Source organism: Trichechus manatus, unplaced genomic scaffold (genome assembly GCF_000243295.1).
Source record: "Trichechus manatus latirostris isolate Lorelei unplaced genomic scaffold, TriManLat1.0 scaffold00235, whole genome shotgun sequence".
NCBI classification, from domain to species: Eukaryota; Metazoa; Chordata; class Mammalia; order Sirenia; family Trichechidae; genus Trichechus; species Trichechus manatus.
Genome location: NW_004444171.1, coordinates 1,673,621 through 1,699,496, shown reverse-complemented (window position 1 = coordinate 1,699,496; position 25,876 = coordinate 1,673,621). Strand labels below are relative to the sequence as shown.

The window sequence follows — 25,876 nt, the reverse complement described above, 5'->3', positions numbered from 1 at the left end:
AAATAGGAGGCTTGTACTTTCCCCCTCTTTGATTTTCTCCTCTCCAGAGGTAATCAACTTTCAGCAGCTTTTTCCCCCGTTTACCTCTGCATTTCTCCATATTTCTAAATACATTTCTAAAATATCACAATTCCTTGCAAACTGCCCCCTCTCCAACCTCCCAGACCCCAGTTTTATTTATTATTCTTCCCTCCATGGAAGCAGAGGATTTAGCCTGTTTTCCCCCCCTCTCCGCCCTGTACTTACACATCCTGTCTCCCCATCCTCCTCCTCTTGTAAAGTTGGCTAGACCAGTGTGCAGAGTTGATACGATTGTGACGGTCCCCTAAACGCCGTTCATAGCTGAGCCATGTAGTCTGCTGTGATAGCGTTTTCTGTCTCCTGTAACGTTTTGTTTTCTCCTGGAGTTGATTTTGCATTTGCTTAGTTTTTTTATGTCCCTTTAAATGTATACAGTTGTGGATAGCTCCTCTGAAACACACTAGGTATTCTGCCAGTTTTTATCTTTTTGAAGAAATCCCTTGTGTACCTCCGGCCCATGGATCCAGCCTGGTTGCTCCTTTTTTTTTCTTTTTTTTTTTTTAAATTATTGTGTTTTTTGATGAAAGTTTACACAGGAAATCAGGTTCTCATTTAACAATTTCTGTACATACTGTTCAGTGACATTGGTTAAGTTCTTCACAATATGTCAGCTTTCTTGTTATTTCCATTTTGGTTGTTCTGTTTCTGTTAATCTAGCTTCTGTGTCTCTACCTAACCTTCTCATCTTTGGCCTCGGATAAATGTTAGCCATTTGGTTTTATCTAGATGATTATTTTGAGGAGCACAGTATTCATGGGTGATATTTTTTATTTTATGGGCCAATCTGTCATTTGGCTGGAAGATAACCTCTGGGAATGATTTGAATTCCAAGTTTAAAGGGTATTCCAGGGCGATAGTCTTGGGGGTTCATCTAGTCTCTACTGGTCCAGTAAGTCTAGCCTTTTTTTAGGAATTAGAATTTTGTTCTACATTTTTCTCCCATTCTATCTGGGACCATCTATTGGGTCCTTGGTCGGAACGGTTGGTGGTGGTAGCCAGGCACCATCTAGTTCTTCTGGTGTTGAAGTGGGTGATGTTGTTTGTGTAGACTGTTGGTTCTGTAGACTGGTTTCTTCTTTAGGTCTTTGGTTTCCTTCTTTCTTTTTGCTCTGGAAGAGTAGAGACCAATAGTTGTATCTTACATCAGCCTGGTTGCTCTTGAAGCTTGTGGTACAGCCATCATCCTGGGATCTTCCTTTGCCATCCTCCAGGGAGGGCCCTTGCCTTTCTTTTGGATCTCATGACTTCTTTCTTGGCTTATTTCCAAAATTTGATGGAAACATTCTACTATAGCTTCCAGAAAAGAGGTGCGTGGGATGTAATTTTTTGAGACATTGCATGTCTGAAAATGTCCTTGTTCTACCCTCACACTTAATAGTTTAGCCTATTAAGTTGGAGACAATTTTCCCTGAGGATTTTGAAGGCTGCCATTGTCTTTAATTTCTTTCTATTTTCTTCTGTTCTCTCTAGAATGTCTGTTATTTGATCGTTAGTCTTCCGGATTGATTTTCTAATTATCTTTTGTCTTCTATTTTATGCCTGTTGTCTTGATCTAGTTTTTGAAATGTATGTTCAACTTTACCTTTGAAGCTTTCTATTGGATTTTAAATTTCTATTATTGTTTTTAATTTTCAAGGACTTCTTTATTTCTTCTTCAATTATTCTTTTTTTTAATAGCATAATGTTCTTGTTTCATAGATATAATATTTTCTTTTATCTCTCTTTGGTGCTATTAGCTTTTTTAAATTTCTTTCTGCATAGTCTCTTTTCTCCAAAAACCAAAAAACCAAACACGTTGCCATCAAGTCAGTTCCAACTCATGGCGACCCCGTGTGTTACAGAGTAGAACTGAGCTCCATAGCGTTTTCTTGACTTTAATCTTTATGAAAGCAGATTGCCATGCCTTTTTCCCCTGCCTTTTGGTTAGTACTCAAGAGCGAACCACAAGGAACCCCCCCCATTTTTTTGCCTAAGACAAACACTTATGCACTTCTGTTTTATGAGGGAGTACAAGCCTAGGGAGGCAGGAGTGAGGGGAAGCGGGGTGGGGAAGGAGGGGAGCCGACATGATTCAGCCTTATGAGCTGCCCACCATGTGGAGCCAAGTGCAGCTCATTGTTTATATGGTGGGACTGACTTGTCTTAGGAACTCTTACATCTCACGACCATCAGGGTGGGACGGAGAAAGTTTGTCCTCAAACTCCTGTCTCCCATTGGTCAGGGGTTTGCCTCTTGAGCGCCTTAATGCAGTGGGCTTCTGGGTTGCGTATGCATGGCATCTCGTGGTTCCCTTGCAGCCACGCAGCCCTGGCAGGAGGGGCAAGCTGTGTAGCAGGTGTGGGAGAGGCTGTCCAGTGGGCCTGTGGGAAACCCATATCAAGGTGTTTCTGCAGATAGGAGAGGAGATAGGAGAGGCTGATAACTTCTGAGTGGGAGTCTGGTACAGTCCATTTAGTCTCTGCCTTTCATACAGAGGTTTTGCATAGATGTCTGGTGGCCCCTGTCTGCATACCCCTTGTAGAAGTGGGTCATGAGAAGCTGATTGGAAGCCATATCTGCGTGGGTGGGGTTTTGACTGGTTACAGCACGTGAACGTATGGTTCCCCTGATGTCTGTGTTTTTGGGTCTTGGCTCTTGCGCTGCCGGCTGCCCTGAGGAGTATGCTCAGTCTACTGTGGGCTTGTTCTGGGGGTTGCTGCCGCAGACAGCCCTCATGCATCAGCTTGCACTCGATCTGCCCATTTCCCATGTGGTGTACCAAAGGCTTCGCTGTGCCTGGTGACCCTGCTCCAGGGTCCTCTGTCTACCAGACTCTGGTAGACATATGAGTGTTCAAGGATTGCCACAACAAAGTACCACAAATGGAGGTGGTTTTAAGCAACAGAAATTTACTCTCTCACAGTTCTGGAGGCTGGTATACTGAGTTTAGAGTGTTAGCAGGACCATGCTGTCTCTGAAGGCTCTAGGGGAAGATTGTTTCTTTTCTCTCCCAGCTTCTGGTGGCTCCAGGCATTCCTTGACTTGTAGCTGCAGCATAATTTAGTTGTCACATGACCATTTTTTCCCTTTCTGTGTGTCTCTTCTGTTTTATAAGGACACCACTCAGATGGGATTAGGACCCACCCTGTTCCAGTATGATCTCATGTCAACTTATAACATCTTCACAGACCTTATTTCCAAACAAGATCCCATTCACAGGTAAAACAAACAAACAATAAAATAAATAAATAACCAAAACCATTGCCTTTGAGTCGATTCTGATTCATAGCCACTCTGTAGGACAGTAGAACTGCCCCGTGGGGTATCCAAGGCTGTAGTCTTTAGTGAAGCACACAGCCACATCATTCTTCCGAGGAGTGGCTGGTAGGTTTGAACCACTGACCTTTTGGTTAGCAGCCGAGCGCTTAACCACTGTGCCATCAGGGCTCCATCATTCACAGGAAAGGAGGTTAAAAACCTAAAAAATCAAACCCATTGTTGTTGAGTTGGTTCTGACTCATTGTGACCCTATAGGACAGAGTAGAACTACCCCATAGGGTTTCCAAGGCTGTAGATCTTTATGGGAGAAGACTGCCACATCTTTCTCCCATGGTAAGAGGGTTAGGACTTCAAAAATATCTTTTTGTGGGAGACAAAATTCAGTCCATAATAGGCTACAGTAAGAGAAGGGAATTCATCTGGCTGATGGAGTTTGGGAGAGACCCCAGGGTCTAACTATTCTTTAGACTTTTGATAAGCCCTCTTGTTTTTGACCCTACCTTTTCCACCATTTCCAGAGTTAAGTGGTGGTTCTAATTCATGAGATTTTCTGGATTTCTACAATGTATATTGGGTTTCTTCTCCATTTTCTGCCTTAGAATTAGTGCTCTTGCATTTGTTGAGTCAGTTATCCCGTGTCCATTGGCTTTCCAGCTTTTGAGCCTTTTGAAAGATTTCGTTTCCGCTGTCCTAGTGAAACCAAGATGTGTGTTCTCTGTCATTAAGCGCAGGCCTGACTTCTCTGGATTCCTTGTCTCTCATTGGACCGTTGGCCCTCTTGCTCTTGCCATAGCCCAGGAATAGCTGGTTTGTATGGGACGCTGGTATTTTTTAATAAGGGGACAGTCAAGGTCAGGGTGCCTGGATTTGTAGCAGAAGGCCCTTCCAACCTATGGAACCGTAGACGTAGTGCTAGCACTTGATATATGGTATCTAAGGAGCCTTGGTGGGGCAATGGTTAAATGCTTGGCTGCTAACCAAAAGGTTGGCAGTTCGAACCCACCCAGCAGCTTTTTGGGAGAAAAGACCTGGCAATCTGCTCCCATGAAGATTACAGCCTAAAAAACCCTATGAGGTGGTTCTACTCTATTCTGATGGGGTCGCTGTGAGTTGAAACTGACTTGATGACCCCTAACAACAACAACATTATTTTCCTTGCTAAGTATTTATTTTAAATGGAACCGTACTTTCTCTTTGACATTTAGTAGCTGTATGCCTCCATCTTCCCTGCTGTTCTTGCTCTGGATGTTTGGGGTAGAGGTGTGAAGTGACAGTGATCCTGGAAAACCAGAGCTGGGTGGGCCTGGGTGGTCCTGCAGGCCTAACCTTCATCCGGACATGTGGGGATTGCATGTGCCCAGGTCATGAATCTAAGTTAGTGGTGGAGCCGAGATTTCCTCCCAGTCCAGTGCTCTGCAGAATCCTTAGTGTGGTGGGTACATGTGAAGACTTGGTTGGTTCTGAGTGGTCAGTGTGTGTGTCCTTGCCCATTGGGGTAGATGGCTGGATGGAGGAGGGGAGGTGGGACAATGAAGGAACAAGGGATTCTTCAGGATTCCCACGAGGAACCAGGAATCCTTGGGGCCTTGAGGCCTGACTCTGAGTCACTTGGGGTTTGGTCCTGGGATTCCTTTAGTGGACATAGGACTAGACCATGCTGACCTCCTCTCCTTCTTCCTAGAAGTGCCCCATTCCCTTGAAGCTGCTGAGTGTGGTCTGGAGCACGTGGGTCGGGGTCGAGGCAGGTGGGCTAGGGGTCTGATTGGGGTCCTGGCAGGTGTAGAGTGCTGATGAGGGGGAAGGTCATATTGGACCTGGTTTGGGAGGCAGGGTGATATCCTGGTCTTACCCAGGTGGCTTTCCAGAGTTGGCAGTGGCCCATTTCCATGCTGGAGCACGTTAGGCTAGAGTCTGCAGTTGGCTCAGCTCCCTCTGGTTGATGTTCTGCCATGAAAGGCACCTCTTTGGGCCCAAGTCTCCCAAGCACTGTTCACGTGCTGGGCCCTCTGCGGGCGCCCCCTGCTTCGGCCCTGCAGTGCGCACAGCGACCTCGTGCAGCAGACACTGTAGTAACCCATTACAGAGGTGACGGGTGGGCTTAGAGGTGGGTGACGCACCGCGGGCTCCACCAAGGTCGGTGTGGCCCTACGGCCCTGGTTGGTGATCTGAAAAGGCCCCTGGGTTAGCCACCTGCCCGCCCGCCCACCTGCCCTCCTCTCACGGGGGCTTTTGGTGAGTGGGGCTGGCAGTCGTGGCCACAGGAAGCTGCTCCCTAGCCCAGCTCTGACCGGCCTGAAGGCATGCAGGGAGTCTGGGATCCCTAGAGCAGCCTTCTGCCTCTGTTTATGTTAGCTGCAGGACAGTATTATGTAACCATTTTTAATCTTAATTGTTTGGTATTATGTAACAAATAGTAACTGTACCCAGATAAACCCGTGACTGCAGTTCTTGGGTAAATACCATCCAGCATCTCTTAGCTAAGAGGTGGGTACGGGGTGTGGGAACCAGCTTGGGAATTACACAGGTATGGGCACTGTGGGTAAATGGACTTTTTCTCTATTAAAAACTGGATACCAAGTTTCACGGCCTTGACTTCTGTCAAACCTTGATGACATCTAGTCTGGTATAAGCCCTTGACTAAACATATCTTGCCACATTGCATCTTCCTTCACCAGAACCTCCCAGTTCATCAAAGGAACATATCAGGCTATTGATGTGAAAGACAAGACTGTTAGGGATCAGTTTCACGTTCTTGATGGAGTCAGACAAATTACTCTGTACACACACGTGGGACTTCCTTTCCCTCTCCCATCAGAACAACAGTTAGATCACCTGTTTTACAAGTTGATTGTTCCTTTGATCATCTGCCATTTGTCCACTGATGGCAGGACTCCCTGCCAGCATGTTGATATGACGACATCGTTTATGGAGCCCTTGCACAGGCAGCTATTGTCTGAGGAGGCCACAGTCTGTACTCCCGGTCAGTCTTATTCCCGGCCCATGAAGAAAAGGCTGTGGGACCTTTCCTCTTTGTGCTCTTTATATAAAAGACAGTGAGAGGACAGCAGGAATTTTGAGGTATTGAGGCACTGGATGTACTGAGTGAGGTTCAAGGGTCCCGTTAGAGATAATCATGGGTGTCCTAGTCATTTGGTGCTGCTATCACAGAAATACTACAGGTGGATGACTTTAACAAAGAGAAGTTTATTCTCTCACAGTCCAGTAAGCTACAAGTCCAAATTCAGGGCACCAGCTCCAGGGGAAGGCTTTCTCTGTCTGCTCTGGAGGAAGGTGCTTGTCATCAATCTTCCCTTGGTCTGGGAGCATCTCAGTGCAGGAACCCCAGGTCCCAAGGACGCGCTCTGCTCCCGGCACTGCTTTCTTGGTGCTATGAGGTCCCCATGTGTCTCTGCTTACTTCTCTCTTTTATGTCTCAAAAGAGATTGGCTTAAGACACTATCTAATCTTATAGATCTCATCAATGTAACTGCTTCTAATCCATCTTATTACATCATAATGATAGGATTTACAACACATAGGAAAATCACATCAGATGACAAAATGGTAGACAATAGACAGTACTGGGAGTCATGGCCTAGCCAAATTGATACACATTTTTGAGGGACACAATTCAGTCCACGACAATGGGTATCAGGCATTGCAAGGGTCCCGTTAGGGGTGACTGTGGGTGTCGGGCACCCCGGAAGACCCTGTTACGGTGATCATGGGTGTCATATACTGTGGAGGGTCACGTTACAGCGACCGTGGGTGTGTGGCACTGCGGAGCGTCCCATTAAAGGTGACCATGGGTGTCGGGCACCTGTAGGATCCCATTATGGCAACTGTGGATGTCGGTTATTATGGAGGGTCCCATTAGGAGTGACCATGAGTATTGGGCACCACGCAGGTCCTGTTAGGGGTGACTGTGGGTACTGAGCGTTGCAGAGTGTCCCATTACAGGTCATCGTGGGTGTTGGGCACCTAGAGGGTCCCATTACGGTGACCGTGGGTGTTGGGCACCGGGAAGGTCCCATTAGAGTGGAACTTGGAGGTCCGGCACCACCATTAGGTTAGTGTATGCCCTTGTTTCTTTTATGGGCATTGTTTGCTGGGGTGTCTCTGCCGGTGGTTGAAGCAGTTCTTTCATCAGGGACCCACACCTTCAGTGTGGCAGGGATTGCAGACAGGGATGGGGGCGTATTCTGCTGTTCCTCTCCTTGTCCATCCCTTCAGAGAAGAAACGTGGTAAAGACTCCTAGAAGAAGCCTTATTTAAGATTGGGGGTGCTAGACAGCTGTACGCTAAAGTGCGCTGTGCGTTTTGTGAGGTGAGTTGTCAGTATGCAGGCCAGGTGTCAGGTGTGAGGTGGGCTGAGGACTGTGCTACTTGCCTCTGTTTCTGAGCCAGTGAGGCAGGGATGATGATGTTTAGGATTGAGAATGAGATGTACAGCTGCCGAAGAAAGCGGTAAGACTAGCAGTAGCTTCATTGCCAGTTTGTAAGGTGTTTGCGTTAATTTCCTAGGGCTGCTGTAACAAAAGACCACAAACGGGCTGTCTTATAAGCCCAGAAGTTTATTGTCTGACAGGAGGCTGGGCATCCAAATCAGCCGGGCCATGCTCCCTGTCAGGTCTCTAGGGGAAGATCCTTTCTCATCTCCTCCAGCTCCTGGTGGTCCTGGGCTCTGCTCGGCATGTGGATACCTTCTCACGTGGTTGTCCCTCCTCTCTGTGTCTCTTTTTTTTATAAGGGCAGCAGTCACACTGAACCCTACTCCATTATGACTTGATGTTAACCAGTTGCATCTTCAAAGACCCTATTTCCCAGCCAGGTCACGTTCACAGAAATGGAGGTTAGGACTTCAGTGTATCTTTTTGGGGGGACACAGTTCAATTCATAACGATGTTAGTGAAGTTTCACAATGATAGGGTAAGAATTCGAGTTATTTTTAGCATCTCCTAAGGATTTCCATCATCCCTTGATCCTGGAGCCATTATTTAATTCCCAGTCCATACAGGGTTTCTGACCTTTGGGAGAACACTGTGTTTTTTGAGTACTGGAAGCTGGGTACCATTCAAGGCTACGGTCTGAATTCCCAGACACCGAACCTCTGTGATCCCACATAAGCCGAGCAGCTTTGGGTGTACTGGTGACTTAGGGAGAATGTCTTTTGTAATGCAGGTTAACTAGAACTATTTACCTCCCTTTCCCACTTGGGAGGCTAACCTCTGGCATTGCCCAGATGGAGGAATCTATAGGAAAAACCAGTGGTTTTCAAGGTGGGATCTCTGGACCAGCTAAATCAGAATCACTCAGCACTCAAATGCATGTTCCCAGGCCTTCTCAGTGCTGCTGAAACAGGTGCTCTGGGGTTGGGGCCCTGGAATCCACATCTGTGTGAAGCAGACTGGAGTTCCTGGATGGCGCACATGGTTAATGTGCTCGGCTGCTAACCGAAAGGTTGGAGGTTGGAGTCTACCCAGAGGTACCTGGGAATAAAGTCCTGGTGATCTGTTTCTGAAAGGTTCACGGCCTTTGAAAACCCTATGGAGCACAGTTCTACTCTGAAGCAGGTGGGGTCACCATGAATCAGAGTGGACTCGATAGAAACTGGTTATGAAGCAGACCAGGTGATTCTTAAGTGCACAATGCTTGAGAACTGCTGCTTTGTTTAGAAGTAATAGCAGCTGTGGGGCTGGGTTCTGGACCTTTAACTACTCGGGCTTCTGGCGATTAGATCAGACACTTGGCAGCTCTTGTCTGCTGGAGTTATTGCCTAACTGGAGGGTCAGCGGGGTGGGGTTAAGGCATGCTGAACCCTGTGGACCCTGGGAGGTCTGGGAGGATGTGTGAAAAGAGACCTTTGTCTCAGTGTTCTTGTTTCTGTCTTTTCCATCAGACTTAAAAAGAGAAGTTGGCACTGTCGCCAGGGTGTTGGCAGCTCCATCCAGTGCAGGGCACTGCGAGGCAAGGCTGGCCATTGGCATGATCATATGTCAGGTCTAAAATTGGTATGATGAACCAAATTTTCTCACATTTCATACAATTCACTAGTTGGAAGTAACCCAAGGAGTTCTAACCTATCCCAACTCTATCAGTACCCAAATCCTTTCCATAAAGGGTATTCTGACTTGCTCAAGAAAAGTATTCCTCCTTTCTTTCGCCACGTGGAGTGGACTTTGTTCCTGTCAAGGCTGATGTTAAATTAAAGGGGCAGGAAGATGCTTAGCACTGGCTGGAGCTGGGAGCCAGGAGAGATTTACTGGACCCATTTGCTTCTTCCCTTCCATTCTTTTTTCTGCCCCCTTGGGCAGGGAGTCCGGGACTGTCTTCTCCAAGAACATTCCTAGTCTGTGCGGTGTTTCCTGCAAGTATCTGGAGAGTCTCAGCTGAACTCCAGATGCCCAGGGCTCAAATCTAATATTAGGGAGGGCAGAAAATCCTAAAAGTGTAAGCGGTGCCTTTAAATCACCTACACATAATTTCTCTCCTTTTGTTTGCTGTGTCTGGGAGCCCCCTCAAAAGCGACAGTGTTGGTGGCTCGAGTCTGCTTATTTGCCTTTGTCACTGAGGGATGTGTTACTCTGAGTGCTAGTTGCTTAGTGCTCAAGTGGGATAAGAATTGCAAGGAGTGCAGAGGATGCCTTTGGACAAGGACCTGTACTGTCCTTCATTCAGTAGATGCTTAAGTAGCCAGGCTATCTCCCGAGTCTTCCTCACCCCACTTTGAATGAAAATAATAACGTAGGAATGGGTGATGAGTGGTGAGCAGAGGAATGGCATGAGTTGACCGACTCAACAATAAAAATTTTAATAATGTATTTTTCACTGTTTTTCCCCCTGCAGGGAGCTGGCAAATTTTAGTACTGATGCAAGTTAAATATTAAATATTAAAACAGTACTTCTCAAAATTTAATATGCACGTGGATTACCTGGGGATCTTGTTAAAATGCAGACTCTGATTCAGGAGGTCTGGGGTAGGGTGTGAGAGTCTGCATTTCTGACAAGCTTCCAGGGGATGCCCATGCTGCTGGTCCATGAACCACATTTTGAGGAGTGAGGTCTTAACACATTTCCTCCCATTTTATCCTTACTTTCTCTGAAAAGGACACTTCCCCCTGTAAGCTGTTACTATGAATGCGATTATTTAATACATGAATTTTGCCAAGAATTCTCCAGTGACTAGCCCTCCGTTGTTAGGCAGTGTAGCGCTGGCATTGTTAAATGGGTCCACACTTGATTTCATTTATGAATATTTGCTTGGGTTCAGGTGGATTGTATTCAGTGGTTTCACTTTTGTATATGACTATAGAAAACTTAGAAAGGTCTGAAAACCTTTTTAATCTTAAATGGGTTAGGAAGCCCTACCTGCCTTAATTTTAGGAATATATAATTTATGTCCTCACTGAGCTCGTAAGCTCTTTCATACCTCGCTTCTCTTGAGGTTCGGTTTACTTCTCATCACCACAGCCAAGAACCAGGAATTGAGTACCACTTCCACAGCTCCAAGATAGACAACAAAGATATCCCAGTCTCTACATCCTTCTCCTAGAAGATCCTCAGATCCTCTCCCAAGACTGATTCATTCTTTTGACACAGTTATAAACTTTTCAGGTATTGTTTTGTGAGTTCATAAGATTAGAAGTGGGAAACCGAAAGGAAATGACTGAAGACTCTCAGCTTCTACAAAGGAGGGGCCCTAAAACTGTAAGAAGGAGACAGGAGAATTCTGAGCCTAGTGCGGCCAGTTCTGCTCCGTACATGCCTGGGGCCCTGGTGATGCAGTGGTTAAGAGCTTGGCAGCTAACCAAAAGGTCGGCAGTTCAAATCTACCAGCTGCTCCTTGGAAACGCTGTGGGGGCAGTTCTATTCTGTCCAGCAGGGTCACTATCAGTTGGAATTGACTCGACAGCAGTGTATTTGGTTTTGGGGTTTTATACATTGCTAGTGGTGCAGTGGTTAAAGTGCTCAGCTGCTATCCAGAAGGTTGGCAGTTCAAACCCCACCAGCCACTCCGGGAGAAAGATGTGGTGTCTGCTCCAGTAAACATTTACAGCCTTGGAAACCCTTGGGGCAGTTCTCTGCCCTATAGGGTCACTGTGAGTCAAAATCGACTCGAGCGCAGTGGGTTGGGTTGGTGTATACAGCCCAAAGCAGAGCAGTGGTGGCTCCGCGGTAGGATTCTTGCCTTCCATGCTACAGTAGGAGTGGAGGCTTGTGTGTTGCTAGGATGCTGAACAGGTTTCAGCAGAGCTTCTAGACTAAGATGGACTAGGACAAAAGGCCTGGTGATCTGCTTCTGAAAATCAGCCAATGAAACCTTATAGATCAGAACATTCTGATCTGTAACCTATCATGAGGACTGCCCAGGACCAGTCAGTATTTCGTTCTGTTGTGCATGGGGTCACCGTGAGGTGGGCTGACTCGAGAGCAGCTAACAAAAAAAACAACTTTACTGATTACAGCCCACTATAAACATATGAGAAGTCTCTGGGTGGCGCAATTGGTTAAGCATTTGACTAGCAACGGAAAGGTTGGCGGTTTGAACCCACCCAGAGGTACCTCAGAGGAAAGACATGGCAATCTGCTTCTGAAAGGTCACAGCCATTCTATTCTGCACCAATGGGGTTGCCATGAGTTGGAGTCAGCTTAGCGGCATCTGGATAGATGTATGTATTGATGACCTTGGGATGTCATCTCTGTCTGCCGAATGTGTAACTTCACATGTTTTTTTTTTCCTCCCCCCATGGTGATTAAATTAAAGGATCAGCTTTTTGGTTAGCTGGGAAAGAGCCCATCTTTACTGGGCGGGGGGCGGTCCTAAGAGAATACTCCTTTTAGAGTGGTTGGGGTCTTTTTTGGGAAACTATAGGACAGTTCTACCTTGTCCTATAGGGTCGCTATGAGTCGGAATTGGCTCCATGGCTGTGGGTTTTTTGGGGCTCTTGTTTTTACCTCTGGACGCTACATTCTCTGAAGCCTGTGGAAACTTGTGGGCCGTAAGTTACAGGTACAATATTGCAGCTTGATTTCAGCACAGCCCTTTGCACTTAGGAGCAGATGGTTGTTTGAATTCTAAGGTGGAGACTGCTTTCAGGGGCTCAGCGCCATTGAAAGGACTGGTGGACTCCCTGAGCATGGCGGGCCTGTTTGACGAGAGTCAGCAGCACTGCACTCAGCCAGCCCTGAGAGAGCTGGCCCTCTGGTCTTTAGGGTAGCCTGATCGCACTTGCTGGAACCTGCTGGTAAGACTCTTGGCCCTCCAACAAGATAAGGCAGACCCAGTGTTTCCTGGGGACCTGCAGGTTGCCTGGTTGGGGCCCTTGCCCCCATCTTCTGCAAGCAGGAGCTCTATCCTACCTGGGAAGGTAGGACTAGGGTTTGCCTGTCATCCCCCCATCACGGGAGGTGCATTGAAGCTTACTTTTGTTTTACCCACATCTGTGTGTCTGTGTTCTCTGTGAAGGGATCCACCTCTGTGGTCACCTTTCCTTAGTTCCACCTTTTGAAAAAGTCTCCCACCAAATCTTTCTTGGATAATGGAGACACTACTAAATTTTTGTATTCCCACCTCTCCTAGTTGTTCAATAAATGAATTGATAAAGACCCCATGGGGCTGTTGTTTGCCATCTTTTATCAAGCATCTTTCTAGGCATGTTGCGATGTTGGACAATTTAATGTTTCCCAAATTGTGTTACTGCTACAGAAGTAAATATTCTGTGGCCAGATATGCTTGCAAATGCCTGGTTAGGTAAAGTTGGTTTCTTTATGGCAGAACTTTTCAGAAACTTTAGTGCACTGTGATGTACTGTGACGCTCCATGTGGAAGATGGGTTATGGTAGTTCCAAATTTCGGGGGCGTGGCATCCTACTGGTGCTGATTATCTCATGGGACTAGTCTTTCATAGACTCCTATCTCCTTACACCTGTTAGGAAGCCTACTTAGGTGTGATCATTAACAGGGTAAATTATATTTGGAGGAACCTTTTACAAAACACTGAAACCTGAAAAGGTTGTTATGGGGATTTTGGTACAGTAGTGCTGCTGTTGCTATGGTGGGATGATGGTGAGGTGCCTGTATTTTGCCAGATAACTCCAGAAGAACTGCCTGAACAAGATACTGTGCTGCTGCTGTTTTGGGAAAGGAGAAGTTGACCAGGTGGCAGCTAATTCCTTGCATTGTCTAGCACTGCGTTTATGTTTGATCCTGGGGACAACTCTGTAAGCTAATAAGATCAGGTAGTCTTCCTTCTGTAAATAAGCAAGTGGAGGCATCTCATAATCAAATGCCTTTTTTAAGGTGAAGTGGGCGTTAGTGGAAGAGTTAGAACTAGACTCTCAGGTCTATGGACCTCAAGTTCAGCATTCTTGTACCCTTGGGTGCTGCATGTAGGGAGGAAAGGAACAAGGGAGAGGGGATGTTGTTTCCAGTACACGCCCACCAACTTGAGTGAAAGTGGACTTGTGTAATAAGAGGAAGGACACAGGAAAGGCTCTCCTTGAGTCCAGAAACCCCTGGTTCTACCCTGTTCTCACATCTGTGAAGACACAGGAAGCCTCCTTCACTCATTTCCAAACTTGACATTGAGCTTCTCCTCTGATGCAAAGAAACCAACAAACAAGTGCCACAGTCACAGATTGAAAATTCCCGAAAGTCATCATAATGGCTTTCTCCGTTACCTTCTCTGTAAAATGGCGCTGTTGGTTGCTTGCTCGCAGCGTTTATAAGTATTAAAGAAAAATGTAAGTAAATCCTTTCACAGTGCCTGGCACACATAGATATTGAACAAACACTGAATTCCCTCCCCAGGGAGTTAGTTTGTCAGGAAAGATTCAGTATCCCTGATAGTCCTCAGACTACAGCACAGTCTGGAACCCCAGAACTACATGGTAGCTGGGAGGTGGAGAAACAGCGATACTGTGATTTTGTCCTGTACTGTAATGTCATATCAATAAACCTTTTATTCACCTTTGTGTCTAGACTCGATGGCCAGCTTGTAGTTTTGAGTGTTGAAGAATGGCCTTGGGTTTTGAGTGACCTTTTGCAAGCAGAGAGGGGACCCTGTATCCTGATTCTCATAGTTCTACCCTTTATTTATTTCTTGAAATGATGGAGACTGTCAGGGCAGGTGACAGTGGCGAGTGAGGGCCCCTGACTTGATCTACATCCCACCCACAATCCCACCGGGTCTTTCTTACTTCAGCCCCAGGCCAAGGGCACAAAGGGCCAGTCCAGGTAGGTTGATATTTCACAGCCCTCTCAGTGTCTCTCTTTTGGCTTCCCAAGGGTGAGAAATTTAAATTCAGTGCCCTGGTTTCTTTTCTCTACCCTTGAAATGTACTGACTTCTTATGAATAGAAATAATAGGCATTATAGAGGGCCTTACCCTGGTTAGGAATTACATGTTTTTAGGTCAGAAATAGGTTCTTTTTCCTCTGGTAGGAAACTCTGGTGTGTAGTGCTTAAGACCAAAAGGTCAGCAGTTTGAATCCACCAGGCGCTTTTTGGAAACCCTGTGGGGCACTTCTGCTCTGTCCTGTAGGGTCGCTATGAGTTGGAATCGACTCGACAGCAACGGGTTTGGTTTTTTTGTTTTTTTCTCCTGGTAGAGCATTGTGCTCAATCCTGGAGGGTCATCCGGAGAGCGAGGACACTCTCCGGAAGCTCCAAGGGGGCTTGAGGGACACGGTTGCTTTCTGCTGTCCCCACGACTCGTCCCTCACGGGCTGCTGGCTCTGCTGTCTTACCTCCAACGTTTTGTACAGAATGAAACAAATAGCTGAGATTTATACTAATAGAGAACATTTGCATTTTTGCCTCTGGGAAGATCCAGCCGCCTGTACTGATGTCTTGGTTTGGGTCTATGTTAGAGCACAGTGCGGGAGGGAGATGAGTGGGACGCTGGCCAGCTAGGAGTGACAGGAACCAGGGCAGGCTGTCCATCCCTGCTGTCCGTCCTGAGGGCTGTTCTCCACCTAGGGCTTGAAAACTGGAAATACTGGATAGATGACATTTTCCCTTCTGACTAGCCCCCTTTGTGTGGCAGGGGAAGAACATTCTAAGTGACTTGGAGCTCTGTGTGATACCAGAATCACCAAGCAGACAAAGCTTTGGAAAGCACCGCTGAGCCACTTGTCAAAGGTAGCGCCCCTCCAGGACTGCCCTGCAGAACCGGCCCCCGCAGAATGGAACATTGTGCTTGGCCCACACCGCCCGTCAGCTCTGGCTTAGCCAGTGACTTTATTTATGTGGCCATGTCTCAGATGAAAAGTTTGGAAACAATACCTTTTTTTGTTGGTTTTAAATTGTGATACAAATAATTATAACAAAACATTAGCCATTTCAACATGTTTTACATGTATAGTTCAGAGACATTAATTCCATGTTGTGTTAGCCATCACCACTGTTCCCACATTTTTCCATCACCCTTAGCAGAAACTCAGTGCCCCTTAAGCAACTACTCTACCTCAGTATCTGTTAAGAAAAACCTTTTGAACCAAGAGGTCTCCAAGGGTCTTATTTACGTATGAACAGCCCCCAGAAGGAGGTTTAGCTTCTCTCTGACTGTCCCACAGCCCTGGGTGCTGGGTGAGGTCCCAATGCCCCAGGGGAGGCAGGCAGGGCCCAGGGAAGTGCCACTAGGGAGTGGGGTGGGGCTGTAGAGACCTGAGAGTTTCTTTGCACTGGGCATGGCAGGGTATCTAGGGCAGCTGTTCTCAATCTTTTTGGTCTCAGGACACCTTTACACTCTTAAAAACTACTGAACACCCGGAAGAATTTTTGTTTATGTGTGTGTATACACACATACATGTATGTATACATATATGTACACGTGTTGTTAACGTGCCTTCGAGTCCATTCTGACTCACAGCGACCCCATGTACAAAAGAACAAAACACTGCCCAGTCCTGCACCATCCTCACAGTGTTTGTTATGTTTGAGTCCATTGTTGCAGCTACTGTGTCAGTCTATCTTGTTAAGGTTCTTCCTCTTTTTCATTGACGGTCTGCGTTACCAAGCGTGATGTCCTTCTCCTGATAACATGACCAGAGTATATAAGACAGTCTTGCCATCCTTGCTTCTGGCTGTACTTCTTCCAAGACAGATTTGTTTGTCCTTCTGGCAGTCAGAGGTATGTTCGGTATTCTTCGCCAACATCATAATTCAAAGGCATCAGTTCTTCTTCAGTCTTTCTTATTCACTGTCCAGCTTTCACATGCATATGAGGCGATTAAAAATACCGTATTTTGAGTCAGGCGCACCTTAGTCCTCAAAGTGACATCTTTACTTTTTACCACTTTAAAGAGGTCTTCAGCAGCAGATTTGCCCAATGCAATGTGTCATTTAATTTTTTGACTGCTGCTTCCATGGGCGTTGATTGTGGATCCAAGTAAACTGAAATCCTTGACAACTTCAGTCTTTTTTCCATTTATCATGGTGTTGCTTATTCGTCCAGTTGTGAGAATTTTTGTTTTCTTTATACTGAGGTGCGATCCATACTGAAGGCTATAGTCTTTGATCTTTATCAGTAAGTGCTTCAGGTCCTCTTCACTTTCATTAAGGCAGTGTTGTATCATATGCATATTGCAAGTTGTTGATGAATCTTCCGTTAATCCTGATGCTGTGTTCTTCTCCCTATAGTCCAGCTTCTCAGATTATTTGCTTAGCAGACAGAGTAAGTATGGTGAAAGGATTCAACCTGGGTGCACACCTTTCCTGACTTTAAACCATGCAGTATCCCCTTATTCTGTTTGAAAGACTGCCTGTTGGTCTATGTTCTGCATGAACACAATTAGGTGTTCTGGAATTCCCATTCCTTGCAGTGTTATCCGTAATTTGTTATGATCCACACAGTTGAATGCCTTTGCATAGTCACTAAACACAGGTAAACATCTTTCTGGTATTCTCTGCTATCAGCCAAGATCCATCTGACATCAGCAATGATATCCTTCATTCCATGTCCTCTTCTGAATCTGGCTTGAATTTCTGGCAGTTCCCTGTCAATATACTACTGCAACTGCTTTGGAACGATCTTCAGCAAAATTTTACTTGCATGGATATTAATGATATTGTTCAGTCATTTCCGCATTCTGTTGGATCACCTTTCTTTGGAATGGGCAAAAATGTGGATCTCTTCCAGTTGGTTGGCCAGGCAGCTGTCTTCCAAATTTCTTGGCATAGACAATTTAGCACCTGCAGTGCTGTATCTGTTGAAACACCTCAATTGATATTCCGTGAATTCCTGGAGCCTTGTTTTTTGCCAGTGCCTTCAGTGCAGCTGAATACTGTCACTTCTTGATCACATGCTACCTCCTGAAATGGATGAACGTCGACCAGTTTTTTTTTGGTACAGTGACTCTGTGTATTACTTCCATCTTCTTTTGATGATTTCTGTGTCATTCGATATTTTGCCCATAGAATCCTTCAATACTGCAACTTGAGGCTTGAATTTCTTCTTCAGTTCTTTCAGCTTGAGAAATGCTGAGCGTGTTCTTTCTTTCTTTTTTTAAATATATATATTTTTATTGTCATTTAGATGAAGGTTTACAGAACAAAGTTTGTCATTAAACAGTCAGTACACGTATTGTTTTATGACATTGGTTGTGTTCTTTCTTTTTTAATGACCCTTTGCTTTCTTCATGTATGATGTCCTGATGTCATCTCACAGCTTGTCTAGTCTTTGGGCATTAGTCTTCAGTGTGTTAAATCTGTTTGGTCTCTAAATTCGGGTGGAATAAACTCAAGGTTATTCTTTGGCTCTTGTGGACTTTTTTTAATTTTCTTCAGCTTCAACTTGAACTTGCATGTGAGCAATTGATGGTCTGTTCCACAGTTGGCCCCTGGCCTTGCTCTGACTGATAATATTGAGCTTCTCCATCATCTCTTCCCATAGATGGAGTGAAGTTGATGCCTGTGTATTCCATCTGGCGAGGTCCACGTGCATAATCACCATTTATGTTGTTGAAAAAAGGTATTTGCAATGAATAATTCATGGATCTCTCAAAATTCTATCATATGATCTTGGGCGTTGTTTTCTGTCGCCAAAGCCATGTTTTCCAACTATTGACCCTTCTTTATTTCCAGTTTCCACGTTCCAATCACCAGTATTCTGCTATATCAGACAGTGTTCTGCTGCTATTCATAAGGCTTTCATTGGCCAATTTTTTTAGAAGTAGACCACCAAGTCCTTCTTCCTAGTCTTAGTCCAGAAGCTCAACTGAAACCTGTCCATTGTGGGAGACCCTGCTGGTATTTGAAATACTGGTGGCATAGTTTCCAGCATCACTGCAACATGCCAGCCACCGTAGCATGACAAACTGACAGACGAGTGGTGGTTTAAAAAAAATTTTTTTTAGTTAAGACACTTAAAAACGTTTGTTCATTTATTTGAAAAGAACAAGAATAAACTCATTATATGTAAACATACCTTATGAATAGCAGCGGAACATTGTCTGATATAGCGCCGGAAGATGAGCCCCTCAGGTTGGAAGGCGCTCAAAATACAACTGGGAAAGTGCTGCCTCCTCAAAGTAGAGGAACACCCTCAACGAGACGGATTGACACAGTGGCTGCAACAATGGGCTCAAAACATAGCAAAGATTGTGAGGACGGCGCAGGACTGGGCAGTGTTTTGTTCTTTGGTACATAGGGTTGCTATGAGTCAGTATCGACTTGATGGCACCTAACAACAACAACAACATGTAAACATAAATGACATTTTTATGAAAAACCTTTTTTTAAACAACGAAATTAATGAGAAGACGAGCATCATTTTACATTTACTGTTGTTAGCTGCCATTTGCTGTAGAGTTGGGTCTCACTCATGATGATTCTGTGTACAGCAGAAGTCAGCGTAGCCCAGTCCTGCACCGTCTTCTTGATTGTTGGTATGCTTGAGTCCATTGTTGCGGCCACTGTGTATTTGGAGTTGCTTCCAACCAAGGGAGCTCATCTTCAGCACTGTACGGGACAATATTCTGTTCGATGCATAGGGTTTTCATTGGCTAATTTTTGGAAGTAGATTGCCAGGCCTTCCTAGTAAAGTAAGTAAATCCCTTCAATGGCTGGCTTAATAGAAGACACTGGATTCTCGTATCTTCATTCGCGCACATTTTATGTGGTCTGTAGAAAGCTCCAGCATGCACTTATGGGAGAACGAGAGTGAAAAAGGCAGATCACATCTTGTATTCTGAAAATAGTTTGACCTGACCAATTCTGGAAGGGTCTTGCTCTTGGGTTTTGATATGGGTCATAGCACTGGGATTCCAAATGAGAGGGGACCACAGAGTGAGGCATGGATGTTTGACCCTGAGGCAGAGAGAGACACTGGGGTGCCAAGTCTCTCCTGAGCCCCCCACTGCAACACACCCTCCCTTTGTGGATACAGAGAAGTACTCGGCAGGAATACTGTTTATTCCTTTGGTCGCTCTTTGATTCTGTTGTGTCACACACACGCTCTTAGCACCTTTGATTTCAAAGAGACCTTGAGGACACCTGGTCCATGGCTATTAACCAGCAAAATAAAGGGAGGACCTAGGTCTTCAGTCCTTAGTGTAATAATGTCATGTTTTGGGAAGCCATTTTACCACCTTGGTGGGAATTACTTTAGCTGATAGCTTTAACCAAAACCAAACGGGTTGCCTTGAAATTGATTCTGACTCATAGAAACCCTACGGGACAGAGTAGAACTGCCCCATAGGGTTTCCACGGAGTAGCTGGTAGATTCAAACTGCCAACATTTTAGTCAGTAGCTGCTGATAGCTTTAGTCAGCTGTTCAATCTGGAGGGGATAAGATGGGAGCAGCAGCACTTGGAGGATGGAGGGAAGCTCTGCAAAGCTTTGAGGTTGGGTCTTAGCGAACCACGAGGGCAGCACGAGGTTTCTTCAGTTGGTGTTTGTTGAGCCTGTGCTGTGTACCATGTCTGATGTATAAGACAGAGCCCCTGTCTTCAGGACACATTGACCAGTGGATCTATACCAGTGAAATAAAGGATCTATAAAAGAAACTGTGATGTAAGCCTCACTCTTGAGTACCATCAGAGAGCACTTTGGAACAAAGGAGAGTTAATCATTGATGACTGGAAGATCAAAAGAAGTGGCACTTTTTTTTTCAGTGGTAAAAGTATATATAACAAAACTTTTTGTCATTTCAGTGTTTTTTTTTACATGTGCTTGTCAGTGACATTAATTATGCCCATTATGTTGTGCAACCATCACCCTTAACAGAAGCTCAGGAGGTGGCACGTTTTATCTGACACTTAAAAAATGAGAGGTTTCAGTGAGCTGAGAAGAGCCTTGCAGAGAGAAAGCAGAGAGATCCGCCCTGTCCTCCCAGGCTGTTCCCGTCTGCCTGGCCCTCTCTATCTGTGAAGCATGGGTCTGTGACTCCTGTGTCCTCCTAAAGTGTTGAGGTCCTTACCTATGTCCCTGAGAGACCCCAGCACCCACGAGTGCAGTGTGGGTGCCCATGAGTGTCCATGCAGCCGGCCAGTAGCAGACTGTGTGGAAGGGACAGTATAGGGTGGAGGGCAAGGTGGGCTTGGCCGTGGGACTTGTGTTTCTCTGCCAGGTAAGGCATGACAAGCCACAGAGGATATTCAGGGGACATGCTGAGGTACCAGGAACAAGTCAAATTTACAAGTGGTGAAGGAAAGGGCAAGGTTAGTAAGTTTAAGAGTCTGTATTTGCAAAGAGAAGCTATTTAAGTAGCTAAGCTGGTGGTTTTGGTCAAAAAGGAAGACAGATTCCTTCTTGGGCCTTAGTACTAGTCTTCCGCCTGTTCAGCATGACCTCATATGTGGTGTGATGCTCTGGTCCTGTTTCTAAGGACTTGGCATCACAACAGTGTAAGACAAGAGAACTCTACAAGGATTTAGATTGAATTTAGTACTCTTTACAGAAGACAATTTGAAATTAGTCTGTTTTGACTGCTTTAATAGCTCAAATTGCAGGGATGATGAGAACTTGTATAATGAAATGCTGAGAGTGGGTTTTGATGATGGAGTTGAAGTTTGAATTAGTTTGTAATAGAAGAGCCAGCCCAGTCACTGAAACTCTGGTGGAGTTAGAGATACTGGATATTTTATGGTTCACTCACCTCAAGTTCAGAGGTAGATTTCAGTGGGGTTTGCTCGTGACGCAAGTCATCTCTGTGGTCACTTTCTGCTCATCTGGCTGGTGAATGGGGCTCTCCTTTTTCCCCATGACTTTGCCCTTGGTCTAAGGGGCAGACTTTCCCAGGTGGAGGTGGAAGAACTGTTCTTTGGTCAATGATGTGTGAATTGCTAGAACTCCTAAAGAAGTTATCAGTTGTTTGTCCCCACAGGGATTACCAACAGCTGAGGGTCCCTCCCACACATCTGAGAATAGGTCCACTTAGAATTTGTTCAGAAGATTAGTATGCAGATCTTTGACCAACTGATAAAAGCAGTGAGTGGTCATACATGGCACAAGCTATTTCACTTTTCCATATTCTCATCCCTGGGTGTTGACCAAAGGATAAGATGTGGCCACACTCCTGGTGTCTTACATCCAGTCCCCTATGAAAACAAGGTGAAAAACAAAAACAAACAAACAAACAAAAAAAACAAATTAGTAGCAGGTGACCTCATGTGTGTCAGAGTAGAACTGTGCTCCATTGGGTTTTCCATAGCTGTTTTTTTGGAAGTAGATTGCCAGGCCTTTCTTCTGAGGCCCCTCTAGGTGAACTTGAGCCTCCAGCCTTTCAGTTAGCAGCTGAGCACATTAACTGTTTGCACCACTTAGGGACTCTGAAAACAAGGTGAAGGACCATATTTTAGATGACTCTGTAAATAACAGTGCTAAGATTAAGAACATAGTGGACACTCAAATGTTTGTTGAAAGTATTAGTAAGGAATAATGAATTTCAGGACTAAGAGGTTTAAATTCAGAGCTAATTTAAGGTGATTTTTAAGGAAGTTAAGGCAAACCCCTGGGTGCTGTAAGCTCCTGGGTTTGTTTGAGCTACAGAAGTGATGATCCCCTCCCCAACAGCAGAAGCCTTTTTTACAGGTCCAGAAAGAATATTCTTTTCTTTCAGGGTAATTAATTCCAAGTTGAGAGTTGTTTGGGAGTTGAAGAAGACAGCAGTGTGGGTCTTTACCTTTCCTACACTGGTTACTAGAGCCAGGCATTAAGCAGAATTAACTACACCATCTAGATTTTCAGGTTTCCTGCATTGGCTTTTCCAAGTTATTTCTGTAACTTTGCGGCTTGTTGGCTTGAAAGGAAGTACCAAAGCATCACTCCATGGTTTTTGTTGTCACATCACTTGGCCTGAAAGGAAATAGCCAAAGCATCTCTTCGGGGTTTTCATTGTCATTGCAAAATTAATCCTTCCATCTGTTTGGGAGCAGTGCTAGATGGTGAGAGTGTTGCAAGCTGGAGGGGAATCTGTAGTGGTACCATTGGAGCACACTCTAGAAGGGAAATTTCAGCTGAGAGGGATGCTGTGTAGGTATTTTTGGGAAGCAGAACACTTTTTTCTTCCAAATAAACTCTTAAAAACCAGCTGCCATCACAATGACTCCAACTCATGGCAGCCCCGTGTGTGTCGGAGTAGAACTGTGCTCCACATTGTTTTCAATGGCTGATTTTCAGAAGTAGATTGCCAAGCCTTTCTTCTGAGGTGTCTTGAACCTTCAGCCTTTCAGTTAGTAGCTGAGTACTTTAACCCTTTCCAGACCCTATTACCTTCTCCTTTTCAATCTTTTTTGATACTTTGTGTTTTTGTTAATGGAAGGCATGCTGAATCGGAGTTTTCTGAATTTATATTATGAAATATGGATTTTGATACATATTTTGTGGGGAACATATGTCCCAAGAACGTGACAAAATATGGGGCGATGATTTGTGGGATGAAAATGTCCCAATGATAATTGTGCCTTCCATTTGATTACAGTGGACAACTCTGGTTTTCCAGAAGAGGAGACATACACACACACACACACACACACACACGCACACACACACACACAACCAAGCCCACCAGAGCTCCCTAACTATCACACAGGAAGCCATAAATATGCTTACAAGGGTTATTTAGCTGTACAAAAGCCAAGAGACAAAAGTTTGACCCAATCACAGTTCCTGGTTGCACTGCCTCATACATAAGCCTCCTACTTTAGTGCATTTTCACCAAAGATTGTGTCTTTCGTTTTTCACAGTTACAAAATCCCCCACAGGAGGGCAGCAAATACCTTTACTGGGAAAAGTAGTCTCCCAAGAAACCTGAGAGCCTGAAAATGTGTGTGGGTGCATTCTGTCCCAATGGGCTCGAATGGGTAGCTGTTTGCACCACCCAGGGACGTTACTCCAGAGCAGAGGGAGGGAAATAGTGCTTGAGAATCAGCAAATAACTCAGGGTGTCGATTTTTGGGTAAGAGGTTGAGAGGGAGAAAGCAAATGGGACTGCTGATCTGAAACTGGACTAAAGCACTTCTCAGTTAGAAATATATTTTTGTTCTACCTGTTATGTTAAAACTACACAAGTAATCCAAACAACATTTAAGTATATATAGTAGAGAGTTGAATTCCCACATGTCTCTGCTCAGCCTTAGCGGCCATCTCTCAAGGTTAATGTTGCTCAGGGTTCTTCTGAATATTTTTATGTGTGGAATACACAGATGCATACTCACATACTTTTATCACTTTTCCTTTTTACGTAAGTCGTATCACTTTATTCATATTCCTTGGTGACGTGTTCTTTTACCCACTGTATCACAGTATCTGACAGTTATCTATCAAACGCTTATCCTCTGCCAATTCTGGGCTAAGTACTTCATGGGAATTATATTATTACATCCTTACCCAAGGTAGGGACTGTTGGGCCTCATTTTGCAGTTGAGGAAGTGGAAGCACACAGAGTTTAAGAGTTGCCTGAGGCTTCAACACCAGAACTGGTGGAGGCCGGTTCAGCGCTGGGCTGCTCAGGATCTCAGGCTGCCTCCCACCGGCTCAGAGATCCAGCTCCAGGATGTTCATTGACAGCTACCATGGCTTTTTAATGCCTGCCTGGCATTGCTGGTTCGGTGGTAGAATTCTCACCTTCAGGAGAGCTGGGTTTGATTTCCTGCCAGTGCACCTCATGTACAGCCATCATCCGTCTGTCAGTGGAGGCTTGCGTGTTGCTATGATGCTAAATAGGCTTCAGTGGCGCTTCCAGACTAAGATGGATTAGAAAGAAAGGATTGGTGATCTGCTTCCAAAAATCAGCCATTGAAAACCGCATAGAGCACAAGGTCCGATCTCCAACTGATCATGGGGATAGCTTAGGACCAGGCAGAGTTTAGTTCATTGTGCTTGGGGTCGCCATCATCGGGGGCCGACTTGATAGCAGGTAATAGCAACATTCTGGAGAATTGTGCTGTGATATGTTTAACTACTAGTCTCCAGTTGGGAACATTTTCTTGTTGGTTTAACAAAGCTTTGAACTGCTTGCTTCTGTGCTGAGAGATGGGGTCCCTGGGCACAGAGCTGTTTCTTACTGGGGGATCAGACGCAGAATGAGTAGACAGAAGGGAAACAGCAACAGTACACCTGGATCATGTTCTAAAGGAAAAGAGGCAAAAGGCTAGGCTACAGAACTGCAGTGGAGCAGGGGTGCAGACTTCTAAAGGGGTGGCTGGGGAAGGCTTCCTTCTCCAAGAATGTCACATGTAAGAGAAGACAGGTGAAGGTGGGTAGAGGTTGCAGGTTGGGACGTTTGGAAAGAATTCCAGGTGGAGGGACTGAATGTGCAGAGGCCACGAGGGAGGGAGTGTTTTCATCCCCTGAGGACACCTGGTAAGTGGGGCAGCTGGTAGGATGGTGGGTCCAAGGAAGCTTGGAGAGGAGGCAGCAGATTCTTTTATTGTATTCTGAATACTCAGTGTGTCAGTTCCTGGGCCTATAAACCAGCTGGCTCAGTTCCTTTTGGGATTTCCAGCTGGGGTTGTATTGTATTTAGAGTAGTTGGGGGGAGGGGCGCCAGTCCCACCACTTGAAGTCTTCTCAGAATTCCCAGAAAATGGCATTTCTACGATTGGGTCTTCTTTCAGGTTTTTCACTAAAAGATTTAAGGTATCTCCAAAGGATCTTTTATATACTTCTTAAGTGTTTTGTTTTAGTTGCTTCTGTGAATAAAACTATCCTTTCTATTAGACTTTATAAATGTTTTAGCACTGGTGTGCAGACAAGCTGTGGGATGTGTGGGCTGCTCCGTTATGCACCACCTTATCAGATGTTTGAATTGGTTCTCATTATTTTTCAGTTAATTGTCCTGCGTTTCTAGTGGGAACATTATATCATCTGTAAAAGACAGTGGTTTTTATCTTTTCTAATCAACATTTCATTTCTTTTTTCTTATCTAACTGTTGGTTAGGATCTCTAGAACAATTATGAATAATACTGTAATTGTGGGCTTCCTGGCCCAAATTTTAATGGGGGTGTTATTTTTTTATATATAAGATTTTATTTATTTTGTTATTGTTGAGAGTATACACAGCAAAACATACACCAATTCAGCAGTTTCTACA

At 45.1% G+C, this 25,876-nt stretch overlaps 1 protein-coding gene across 3 annotated transcripts in view; it reads left to right on the top strand.

Annotated features, from left to right (window-relative positions):
• Positions 1 to 10,423: 10,423 nt before the first annotated feature.
• The window catches only part of GRB10 (growth factor receptor bound protein 10), a 258,555-nt gene continuing 243,102 nt past the window's right edge, over positions 10,424 to 25,876 (top strand). For all 3 annotated transcript variants that reach the window (XM_004389154.3, XM_023743079.1, XM_023743080.1), the window contains exon 1: positions 10,424 to 10,953. The gene's annotated coding sequence lies outside the window, so the exon portion shown is untranslated. The remainder of the gene's footprint in view (positions 10,954 to 25,876) is intronic.